This window comes from Juglans microcarpa x Juglans regia, chromosome 3D (assembly GCF_004785595.1).
Source record: "Juglans microcarpa x Juglans regia isolate MS1-56 chromosome 3D, Jm3101_v1.0, whole genome shotgun sequence".
Classification (NCBI taxonomy): domain Eukaryota; kingdom Viridiplantae; phylum Streptophyta; class Magnoliopsida; order Fagales; family Juglandaceae; genus Juglans; species Juglans microcarpa x Juglans regia.
This window is the reverse complement of record NC_054598.1, coordinates 1,713,483-1,727,135: the sequence shown is the minus strand read 5'-3', so window position 1 is coordinate 1,727,135 and position 13,653 is coordinate 1,713,483.

Genomic DNA, 13,653 nt, shown 5'->3' with positions numbered 1-13,653 from the left:
ACCACAAAAAATAAAATAGTGAATATGATATATTAAAGACCAATTATAGATTGATGCATAAATTGGAACCTAAAAATAATAATTAAATTTTGTACAATGAAAATATTATTAGTCCAATGACTATGATTTATTTTTATGAATTACTATGAAAAATAATATGAAGGCAATTGTTAGTTTTTCAAATAATATTATATACGAAAAATACTATTATTTTTAAATCTAAGAAGAAATATGATTTTGGTTTGTGCAGGGCGGGGGTCACACAGCACCGGAATACAAGCCTAAGGAATGTCTTGCCATGATCGATAGATGGTTTGCTTATTACTTCTTCTAGTGTAGAGTTTGTAGCTCCAAATTATGATCAAACGGCTCATTTCTCATTAGAGTGAGCTCCTTTTTCTAATTATTTTGTAATAATTGGAGAAGTATCTACAAGTTGCAAGTGTTTGTCGATCAAATCTTGGAAAACACGATATGCTTATCTTCTCTTAGTTCAACTTCCTAAACATTTATTTGGTTTGTTTCTTCTTTTGGGATCGTGCAAGTACTCCTTAACCCTAGTCATTAACTACTCTATTCTGTTTATTTTCTCTATAGACTACTTGTAAATCTTTTATTATAAATTTTTATTTTTAATTTTTTTTATGAGCTTGGTTTTAGAATTTTGGTTGTAACCTCTTGCTTATTTTATATAAAATATTCTTCCACCATAAATAAGGATTATTAATAAAATTAAAATATCTTCCACTTCTTTAAAAGAAATTAGGGTTATTTTATTAAATTCTTGTTCGAAGTATCCTTCAATAAATATATATATATATATATATATATTTGGAAATTTGGAAATGCCCAATTATTCTTTTATACGATAGTGCAACCAATAATAATTATACCCCAAAAAAAACTAATAATAATTATTAATAACCGCAAAGTCTGTATATATTTTGTTTCCTGAATGGGTAAGGCTCAACTCCAATATATCCACTTGCATCCTCCCATATCCGCCCGATCTTGGATCAGAGATTCAGAAGATGCCACCGCACTGAAAATTGAAGTTGTGGTCCACGACAGCTTGCTCGCTACCAAACAGTCAGCCATCTCGATATTCAAAGGGCTCAGATTAATTATGTTACAACAATTAATCACGTGCGCGCAATATGCCTTTCTCAAATTATATTCCACTGTTCTACTCTGCCTGTTTGCATAATGAATATTCGCACGTGTATATATAATTTAGAGTAATAGTGTCTCATCATTTTAAGAGAGTAATAGTATCTCATCATTTTAAGAGCACTGGCGAATGCCAGTGCATCTTCAAAGTTTGCTTAATTATAACTGAAAATGGTCTACGTTAGAATAGCCAACTCATCAACTCCACTTTTGAGATACAGTAACTCCAAATTCTTTTCTAAATTTAACGAGTTACTGTTCATAACTAAAAGGAATTTTGTATTCCTAAATTTTCCTTTTGCTCTAACCCTCTCATCGCTCTCTCTCTCCTGTATTTGATTTTATATACGTAGATGTGGTCCGTGTTATATAATTAGGTTGAAAAATAAATACATACATGGAAAACAATAAGTTAATTAAAAATTTAAATTATTAATTAACATATGATTAGTACAATAGTCAAATATAAAAGATAAATAAAAAAAATATTATTATTAAAAAAATAATATTATATTATTATTTTAACTAATCTAATGTGTGGTTATATCTTGAATACGTTTACTTTTATGCAAAATATTTACTTTTAGCTAAATTTTAAATATGACTTTAGCTAGACGAATGCCAATGCTCAGATGTGCTCTTAAATTATTGAAACACAATTTTATTATGTTTTAATAATGAAAAATGTTGGTTGCAACTTGCAAGCGCTTGATGTAACCGGCGTATCCACTTCAAGTGTATTTTTCACCCGTTTGTTTTTTTATTCTTAATGAAACACACGTTTCATTTTCCCCTCCCCTCTCTCTATTTTGTTCCCTCTCTCTCCCTCGAAATTTCACCGGTTGTAATCACTCAATCTCCATCTCCATCTCCATCTCCTCTCCTCACCTCGATCTCTCTCCAATTTCACTCCCTCTCTTTTCTCCTCCAACCGACCTATCCCTCTCCCTCTCGGTATGAACAAACACCTACCAAGGTAAACACTTAATTTAATGAAAAAAAGAACAAATCTCTTAAAAGTTTCACGATTGCAAATAGGCACGCACAATAGTATCCTAAACAAACTTCAGTTACTATTTTTCTTTCTTTTTTTTTAAGTTTTGGTGTTAACGCACAACCATACACACTGACCAACATCTTACAAATAAAAGTAAGATGTGATGAGAAGAATGAATAAGAAAAAAAATAGCTCTTCATCAAAATGATTGGAAAAATCAAAATTAAAAGCAAGAAAATTTAGTGGGGGAAAAAACAAATTTCACACCCATAACCATTTGGGTATAGAGCTAAAATAGCATTAAAAAAAAAACAAGAAAAAAACAAAAACTTGAAATTTTGCTTTATAAATAAATCCAAAAACATGACAAAGATGTCAAACATAACAATCAGAACCCAATCTTGTGATCAATCGATCAACCAAAAATGGTGCAGAAATAAAGGGAAAATCCATTAAAAAAAAAAAATTTACCCAGCAAATGAATCTATTCAAAAATCCTAGGCCAAAAAATACAGAATTAGCCTAGACAAGATAATCAAAGAAAGCTATATCCTCATTCAGCTGTCTTTTTAATTTTCTCACATTTTTTCAAGAAAAGAAAACCAAACCCTGGAATGTAGAATCGAAAGAAGAAAGAGAAAGAGAGAGATCTTAAATGCGAAGGATTTGAGACAGAAACAAAATGTGTTCTCTACTTTAAATTCAAAATGTGATCTTTCTCACTTAAAGAAAGAAGAAAAATCTGATCTGCCACTCACCTGAAAAAGAAAAATATGTTCTACTTTACTTTCAGCATTTTTCTTTCTTTACTTTTTCTTTTTTGCTTTTTTGCCTTTTATTTTTTTTTAACAACCGGTTACCCCGCTTGCAGATCCCGATTATTCCTAGCAAAAGTGGCATACGAGATGGACCAAAAAAATCAAATTAGAATTTCGTGATAATATTTTAGTACATGGACCAAAAATCCCATTTACTAACAGGCTGAAAAATTCTGCGTACAACTAATTCATGACCAATTACGAGGCCAATGCAGCTAACAGTTAAACCTACCTGTCAAGACAATAACCTTCGATCTGTTCACAGTATCTAGATTTATGTGCAGGCCAGGCACCTTCCGGCTTCACCACCTGCACCTACATGTCACGAATTAACGTCCAAGCTAGCTAGCTGCTCATGAATTCTAGAAGCAGCAGCAGCTACAGTATTACCATGATCATAACGTGGTGGCCGTCCGTAGTGGTTGTGCTATTGCTTCAGATCTCCAACTTGGTTGCATCACAATCCATCATATATACGTATAAATATATATATATATATATATATAATAGTTACAATTGTGAATATGTAAGCGTCGTACAATTATTTAAAAATAAATAAATAAATACATGATCTATATAAAAAATAATAAATTTTTAATAGTAAATCTCATTTTTTTTCAAAACGCTGCACGATAATTATACCATATATAATGACCATGTAATTAAAACATTAATTAAATATATTGTACTACTTCTGGTTTTAATTTATTTATACGCAACGAATTTTAAAGGTACATTGGCGTTGGAGAGTTATTTTACTACATCATCGAGTCTGAAAGGAGTCCAAGTACGATCCTCTGGTGCTCTGGCTCACCAATGGTCCCTGTTGTTCTGGTCTTTCTGCCCTTTATGTAAAATTGGTATATTCATATATTTCTCCTATATTTCTTATTATATTCTTTAATTATTTGACAGTAAAATATTATTAGGTAATACAGAAACCTGGAATATTAATTAATCAGCATGTATACAAGTACTATAATATCCAAATTTGAATGTTTCGACTAAAGAAATATATATATACACAAAGAAGTAGTGGACTCTTTTGTATCTTTTGCATTTTTTGAGTTAACATATATGAATTCTCAATAAATGTAGTACATGATACAATCTTAAGATGTGTAGTCTCAATTTAGTTTTTTTTTTTATTTAAAAAAAAAAAAAAAGAGAATAGGATACACGATGAAAATTAGAAAGTTTCTTCACGTGGAATCCAAGCCTACTTTTTTAAATAGACCACAGAATTTACACACCCGGGATGATGTGGTGGACTCCTAGCTAGCTATTTTTATTAACCGTTCTTATTATAATAACTCTATAATTTGATATGATTCTTGAATAGGTCCTTTTATCTTTCAACTATGCAAATTCTAGTGGAACAAACCAACATTGGAATTGAATCCCTACTCGTAGACAAAAGTACGTACGTAAGAGATTTAATTATTAATTTTTTGTGTCAAGTTTAAATTAGTACGTAACATTTTATGATTGAACTAGTAATTGGGTCAATCATCTTTGAGGTTGCCAACATAATATTTTTGGATGCACATATTGCTAGCTATTGGATTCTCATATGCAACAACTTGGGAGGCATACAACGTCAACGACACATCATCAGCAGCACAAAGCTACGAATTTTTAAGAAATGTGAGCGGAGTACTCCTAGTCCGATTAATTAACCAAAGGGGTTCAAATTTGAAAATACATTATATTTGGCAGAAATTTAAGTACTTCCCATACATACTCATACATAGAGGTATAACCAATCTGGTTTAGTCCTATTTTGGACAAAATTTGGGACCGAACCGGTATGCACCGGTTTTGCATTTTCCAGAATCGATTCTGCACTAGTTACCCCCCTAAACTGGTACTTCCAGTTTTACCAGTTCCGGTGCAATTCGGTCCGATTTTCTGGTTTTAATATATTATATACTATATTATATTATATATAATATATTATAGTATATATAATATATGGATATATTATAGTATATTAGAATATATAGTGATATAGTATTAGTATAACTATTAAGACAATAGACTATAGTGATATGCAGTGAATGAAGGTGGGTTGGGTTTGTGTCACCTAGATGATATGCAGAAGGCTTTGCATATGAGGTTCGCTTGGAATCTAATCCAAGGTAAATCATTATGGGCTCAGTTTTTCAAGGATAAATATGTGGGCTCTAAACCTTGGGCTCTTATTGATGTGAATAAAAGCACTAGATTTTAAAAAATGATTGCTAAAAGTATTCCTTTGGTTCTCGAGAATTCTAAGTGGTGGCTCAGGGACGACAACCTCTTCTTTTGGTATGATAAGTGGCGGGATCGGGGTCTATTATTTTCTGATTTTTTGGTGGTAGGTAATTCTTTACTTAAAGTTAAGGATTGTCAATTGTCGAATTCATGGGATGTGGATTTATTGGTTAGTTTGGTGGGCCATGATCATGTGAATGATATTCTGGAATCTTTAGCAGTTTGCAAGGGAGGATCGGATGTTTTGGTATGGATAAAGCAAGATAATGGTTGTTTCTCTACAAAATTTGCGTGGGATTGTATCCGTATTAGGGGTTCTTCTATAAATGGGCATCCTTAGATGTGGCATAATCTGCTCCTTTTGAAAATTTCGATTTCTATGTGGAAGGCTTGGCATAATGCTTTCAGTGTGGATGACCGTCTCCGTCGAATAGGGGTGTCGATATTTTCTAAGTGTGATTGTTGTGATGCTGGTAATTATGAAGATCAAAAGCATGTGTTGTTTGGAGGGGATTTTGTTGTGCGAATATGGCACTGTTGCGGAGCTATCTTTGGATTGCCGCTTCGTGGTAATTAGCAAGAGACAGTGTCCCTTTGGTTTCGTCGAGCATCTTCCTCTTCTCAAGTTGGTACTATTGTGGGACTCCTTCCTTATCTTCTTTCTTGGCGTCTTTGGCATCGTAGATGTATTGCTCGCATGGAAGGTCGTCTTGAGCCTTTTAATTTGGTTTGGCACTCGATTGTTCATGAGATTCGCTCAATCTATCACGGCATTCACAAAGTTTCGAAATGCTCTAGGCATGATGCTCAGATTTTACAATCCCTGTTTATCTCGCCTCTTGTTCCGCTGAAGCGATGCTCAAGATTGGTGGCCTGGCACAAACCCTCTCAGGGTCATTTTAAGTTAAACACTGACGGTAGTAGTTTTGGGAATCCTGGATGTCTGGGGCGGGTGGTATTATAAGAGATGATCATGGTAATTTAATTCATGCTTTTACCTTTCCTCTTGGGGTTGGTTTGAATAATAGAGCGGAATTATTAGCTCTGTTGTATGGCCTTAAAGCTTGCAAAGCTCTGAGAATTGGCTATGTGGATGTTGAACTTGACTCACTAGTGGTGGTTTCATGGTGGAATCAACGGCGATGTGGGATTTGGTATCTTGAGAATGTTTGGGAGGAGATTATTAGTCTTTTGGATTCGATGGTTTGCTCTGTTTGTCACGTTTTCAGGGAAGGTAATAAAGATGCTGATTAGCTTGCTAAGTATGGTTCGCTTGGCCATCACATGGAGCAGCAAGTGATTGGGGAAGTGCCGAGGTTGTTGAGAGGTCTAATCCACTTGGACAAGCTGGGTATTCCCTCGTTACACTGTCGCTAATCTTTTTCTTGCTTTTGTTGTTGCTTTCTTCAAGCTTGTTTAGTTTATTTCGAGTTTTGTTGGTTGTTTGGCTTAGGCTTGTTAGATTTTGTTTTGGTTTTTTGGTTTATTTTGTCACTTGGTTTTGGGTTAGTTTATAGCATTTATCATGTAAGCCGACAAGTGTAATGATGCTACCACGGTATTCCTCCTCCATAAGTGAATGTTTATTAATAAACTTGGGACGGGACTGCTATGTGTGTGGCTACCGGCTCTTTATTAAAAAAAAAATTATCATATAATACAAAACTATTTTATATATAATTATATATTATATATATAAATTATATACAATATAAAAAAATTATAATATATATATGAACCATTCGGTTTTAGAAAAAGAAAAATCAGAACCAGACTGATTTTGACCGGTTTTAAGAAAAATAAAATGAGTATCGGACCAAACTATTAATATTTCATTTAAGGAAAATGCTTGAGCTATCACTGGGGGCTCCCGCTGGCTCTTTTATGTATGTTTTTTTTCTTTTCTTTATATAGATTTTTTAACACTTTTAAATATTTTTAAAAAATAAAAAAAAAATTTACAATATCATTAAAAAACACTTCTTTAATCATGAGGACCCATCACATGATTCTCTTATATTTATTTTTAGATCAAGTTGTAGACACACCTACCTCTGTTAATAGTGCTATGTAATGTATGAGTCAAATTAATTTTTGCATATAATTTATTTAACAAAAGAAATTGATCACATTATTATATTAATATATTTGGAAACAATATTACAGGGCGGTTGATGTTGGTTGATATTATATCATTTATCATGTCAATTAGATATCGAACCTCATCAGACCTTCAAAAATACAAATTAATTAGAGTAAAAATACAAAAAAAAAGATGGATCCCAAGAACTGATGCCTTAAATTGATTGATTGCTCTCTCCGTACTCTAATATATTATGTAATGTAGGACTACTTAAATTCAATTATGAAGATTTGGACTGGAATCTACTAACCCTTTTGTTGAACCCATATTCATGGACACAGGTATGCATGTCATCATCTCGCCCTCCCTCCTATAACATAAATATATCATAAGCAATTAATTAATTAGACGGTCATGATTTAATATCCTGCAGGTTGCCAGCATTATATTCTTAGATGCTCCCGTTGGCTCGGGATTCTCATATGTAAGAGCCTCCCAAGGTTACAATATCACTGATAAAATCTCAGTGGCACAAACCTTTCAGTTCCTGCGGAAGGTGAGTGAAAATATAATTATATTATTCAACCAGAGATCACTCAGTTTTCCTACTCCTAAGAAGGGGTGAACAAAAAGGCCAAATACCCGGCCCGACCGAATTTTCGACCCGACCCTAATTACCCGACCCGTTGGTGTTTTTAAACGGAAACGGAATTCCCGTTACCCGATTCGTTTTTAAACAGGTAATACCCGTTTACCCGATTTCGTCTAAAACTCACGGAATAACCGCTCGACACTCTCTCCCTCGCGGCCGCTCTCCTCCTCGCAAGCTCACCCTGTCCATCACAGCTCTCTCTCCATCGCAGCTCACTCTCTCCATCGCAGTTGACTCTCGCAGCTCTCACTCTCTCCATCGCAACTCAGAATCAAGGTTAGTGGGTTTGTCGTTTGGTTTATGGGGTGTTTGGATGGTTGGAAAATAGATTCTTGCTCCCTTGCATGAGATTAGTTTGTGAGTTTGTTAGTCGTGGGTTTATGGGTTTTTTGAGTATTTTCTTACGAAGGAATCGACTATATTGAATATTTTGGGTTTATGGGTGTTTTGAGTATTTTCTTATGAAGGAATCAACTATACTGAATATTTTCGATTTATGGGTGTTTTGAGTTTATGGGTGTTTTTTTTTTTTTACCATCTCGGTCTCAAGAAACTTAAGTGTGGGTGGTGGGCTGCCTTGAGATAAAACCCAGAAACATATACCCCAAAAGGAGATGAGATGTACTCTGACCAAAACTGAGAGACTAATGAATGATTGATACACTTGTATATGATGATTTGAAGGCAACTTCAGTGCCAGTATGTTGGGGAAATCAGCACAGCGGAAGGGATAAAAACGGTAATAAAAAAGTACACTCTACGCACTCAGTGACACCAAGAATTTAACGTGATTTGGCAACTGCCTACATCCACAGAAAAGAGCTTCACTATTAAATAGTGGTACACAAGAAAATATTACAGAGGAGGAGGATCACACTCCACTCAACTCAACTCTCTTCTTTTCTCTCAGAGCTCTCCAGGCTCTCTCTCTTTTCTCTTCTTGGGTGTATTTGAGACTCTCGCCAGAAGCCTCAATTTATAGATGCATTGCTTTACGTATGAATGCATTTATTGTTGCATTCAATGGACAGTTGAGAGTTGGGCGTTGGAGGTTGAGCAGCAAGCAGCCATTGTGGACTGCTTGCTTGGGCAGGGATTTCAACAATTCTCCCCCTCCATGCCCATTTACCTATATGCTATCCATCCCAGCTATGTCTCTGCATAGCTCAAGCTTCTCACTTGTAACCACCTTCGTCAGCATGTCCGCTGGATTCTCTTTCGTATGGATCTTCACAAGCTTCAATAGCTGTTGTTTCATCGCTTCGCGTATCCAATGATAGCGGATATCAATATGCTTGGTGCGGGAGTGGTACATTGAATTCTTGCTCAAATCTAGAGCACTTTGACTATCACAATGTACCGTGTAGTCTTCTTGACTAACCCCTAGTTCTTGGAGAAAACGCTTCATCCACAACATTTCTTTTCCAGCTTCTACTGCGGCAATGTACTCTGCCTCAGTTGTAGATAAAGCAACACACTTCTGCAATTTGGACTGCCAAGAGACAGCTCCTCCTGCAAAAGTGAAGAGAAATCCCGAAGTAGATTTCCTGCTATCCAGATCTCCTGCCATATCTGAATCTGTATAGCCTTCCAGAACTGGTTTAGCTCCCCCAAAACACAAGCACATCTTAGATGTACCTTTTAGGTACCTGAGAATCCACTTGACTGCTTCCCAATGATCCTTTCCTGGATTTGAAAGGAATCTGCTAACCATGCCTACAGCATGAGCAATATCTGGTCTGGTACAAACCATTGCATACATCAGGCTTCCTACTGCTGAAGAGTAGGGAATTACTTTCATTTCTTCAATCTCTTTCTTTGAAGAAGGACACAAGCTCTTGCTCAACTTGAAGTGGTTAGCAAGTGGAGTATTGACTGGCTTAGCATCTCCCATGTTGAAACGTCTGATGACCCGTTCAACATATTTTTGTTGTGATAGCCACACCCTTTTGACATTCCTATCACGAACAATCTTCATGCCCAAAAGTTGCTGTGCTGGCCTAAGTCCTTCATGTCAAAGGACTTGGATAGTTCCTTCTTTAGTTTGTTAATCTTGGACCTATCCTCACCAACGATTAACATATCATCAACATAAAGAAGGAGTATGACAAACTTGGCATCCTGGAACCTTCGAACATAGACACACTGATCTGCAACAAGTCTCTTGTAACCATGACTCATCATGAATGAGTCGAACTTCTTGTACCATTGCCTCGGCGCTTGCTTGAGGCTATAGAGACTCTTCTTTAGCTTGCAGACTAAGTGATCTTTCCCTGGAGCTTCAAACCCTTCTGGTTGCTCCATATAGATTTCCTCCTCCAAATCTCCATGGAGAAAGGCTGTCTTCACATCCATCTGTTCGAGTTCCAAATTCAAGCTGGCTACCAATCCGAGTATGACTCGGATTGACATCATTTTCACCACCGGGGAAAATATCTCGTCAAAGTCGATTCCCTTCTTCTGTTGGAATCCTTTGACAACCAATCTGGCCTTGTGCTTTATCAGCTTTCCTTGGCCATTTTTCTTCAACTTGAACACCCATTTGCTCTTTAGGGCTTTCTTTCCTTCAGGAAGTTTCACCAACTCATAGGTCTGATTTTTCTGCAAAGAACTCATCTCTTCTTGCATTGCCTGCACCCATAGGCTTCTATCAGCATGAGTTTGAACTTCCTGGAAGCTCTCCGGCTCCCCCTCATCAGTAAGCAGAATATAGTCTGATTCCGGATATCTCATCGACGGAATCAATAGGCGGCCTCTTGCCGATCTTCTTGGTTGAGCTTCATCAACCAAAGGAGGTTCATCACCATCTAACCCTTGTGGTGGTACACCAGCTGCTGGTGGAGAGGGTTCTTGCTCCCCCTGCTCAACACCCTGAGCTTCTTCTTCTGCTTCTGGATCTCGATCCTGCATATCCTCATTATCTGTGGTGAACTGTAATGGTGCAGGATGTGTATAGGAACTAAGCTCTACTGACATCGAGGAAGCTTCAGTTCCTATATGCTGGTTTTCATGGAACACAACGTCCCTACTTCTGACAATTCTCTTTGTCACTGGATCCCATAATTTGTATCCGAATTCTTCATCTCCATATCCAACAAAGATACATGGAGTTGACTTGACATCGAGCTTCTGTCTCAGCTCCTTGGATACGTGTGCAAAGGCTTTGCACCCAAACACTCTCAGGTGAGAGTAAGAGACATCTTTTCCAGACCAAACCTTTTCAGGAACTTCAAATTCCAGTGGTGCGGAAGGTGATCTGTTGATCAGGTAACAGGCAGCACGAACAGCTTCACCCCAGAATGGCTTTGGTAACTTAGCCATACTGAGCATGCATCTTGTTCTTTCAATGATGGTCCGATTCATTCTTTCGGCTACACCATTGTGCTGAGGGGTATATGGGACCGTCTTCTCATGTCGAATACCGCGATCAGCGCAGTATGCAGCGAACCTTTTGGAAACATATTCTCCTCCATTGTCCGTTCGCAGGCACTTCAACTTCTTTCCCGTCTCTCTTTCCACTAGGGTGTGGAAATTCTTAAAGTGCTCGAAGACCTGATCCTTTGACTTCAAAACATATACCCAGACCTTTCGTGAAGCATCATCAATGAATGTCACGAAATATCTATTACCTCCCAATGACTCTTCTTCCATGGGACCACATACATCAGAGTGTACCAGACTCAACAACTCTGATCTTCTCTTCGTAGAGGAATTGAACGAGACTCTGCGTTGTTTGCCAAACAAACAGTACTCACAAGGGTTTAACGCTATTCCTTTGGCAACCTTGATGAGTGCCTTCTTCACAAGCGTATCCAACCCTTTCTCACCCATGTGTCCGAGTCTCTTGTGCCACAGATTCGGTGATGCCTCGTCTTCCGCTGCATTGAGGCTATCAGTATCAATCTTCACATGGGTCTTGTATAACGTACCGCAAATATGTCCTCGGGCGACAACCATGGCACCTTGTGACAGCTTCCAAGTGCCATTGCTGAAGTAGCTGTCATAGCCCTGTCGATCAAGGGCTGTTCCCGAAATCAGGTTAAGCCGAAGGTCAGGAATGTGTCGAACATCTTTCAACACCATGGTACAACCAACGTTGGTTTTTATCTGCACTTCGCCAACTCCCACGATCTTAGAGGAACTAGCGTTTCCCATCCTTACCGTACCAAAGTCTCCTGCTTTGTACGTAGTGAAAAATTCACTATGGGAAGTGGCATGGTATGATGCTGCTGTGTCTACCACCCATTCAACATCATGGCTTGCAACGTGCAGACACGTCTCGTTACTGGTGGAGAGTATTGCCACATCTCCCGAAAGAGTGACAAGGGTTTCACCATCTTCTTTCTTCAGCTTACTGCTTTGACCTTGCTCCTTTAAAAACTTGCGGCAGTTTTTCCTTATGTGGCCTTCTTTGCCACAATGGTAACATTTCATGTTACCCGTCTGCTGGTTCCTGCTATTGCTGGACCTTCCACGTGGTTGAGACTTCCCTCTATTTCTGCCTCCGCTTCTCCCTCTATCATCACCTCGAGGCCTTTCTCTACTCTCGGTGACAAGGACATGAGTTTGATTCATGCTTGTCTCTTTTCGTCTGGCCTCCTCATTAAATAGGGCATCCTTAACCATCGTCATGGTAAGTTTGCCATCTGGAGTAGAGTTACTGAGGGAGACCACCAGCGTCTCCCAACTATCTGGTAATGAACTAAGAAGTAGCAGGGCTTGTTCTTCATCGCCAAGATTCAGGTTGACGGATCCGAGCTGGTTAACTAGGTTTTGAAACTCGCTAGTGTGCTCGGCAACAGAGGTGTCGCTCTTCAACTTCAAGTTAACAAGCCGTCTCATCAAGAGGGCCTTGTTTCGAGCAGTCTTAGCTTGATACATATCCTCCAACTTTTTCCAGAGGCTATATGCATCTGTCTCCTGGGCCACGTGGTGAAAAACACTATGGTCAATCCATTGTCTGATCTGACCGATAGTCTTCTTGTGCATCTTTCTCCACACTTGATCCGTAACTTCATCTGGCTTCTTCCCTTCATCTTCCAAAGGGTCAGACAGATCTTTACAGTTCAATAGATCCTCCATCCGAGGCCTCCAAAGACTGTAGTTTGAGGCAGTTAGCTTTATCATCGCGCCTGATGCTGAATCCTCCATGGATTTAGACTGATTCTAAATACAAAATGCAAGTATAGGATCTTTGAAGTAGAATATCGCAAAACGGACAGCACCGTTGTGTCCGGAACGCTTGATTTTGTTGGAAACGAGTCATGTTTCTTCAAAATCGGACTCAGATAGCACAAGGAATGAGCAAAAGAACCAAAACAGGAACACTGTCGCGCGTGCAGCACGTGGCGCGGCTAACAGCGCGTAGGCGCGTGTTATTCACGCGCCAGAACCTCACTGGAGCGCGTGGAACGCGTAGGCGCGTGTAATTCACGCGCTTCTCTTGGTCAATAAGAACGTCAGGCGCGTGAACTTCACGCGCAAGGGCTTCTCTGTAGCGCGTGCTGCGCGTGCCGAGAGTGGGTCTCACGCGCTCGTACCTCACCTGGGCGCGTGTAGCGCGTGTCGAGAGTGGACTCACTCTCCGATCTTCAGACGGCGCGTGGAGGAGCGTGCAGCGTCCGTCTGGCTTCTGGTTTTCACCGTTTTTCTTGTCTCGATGAGACGAACACAGTAG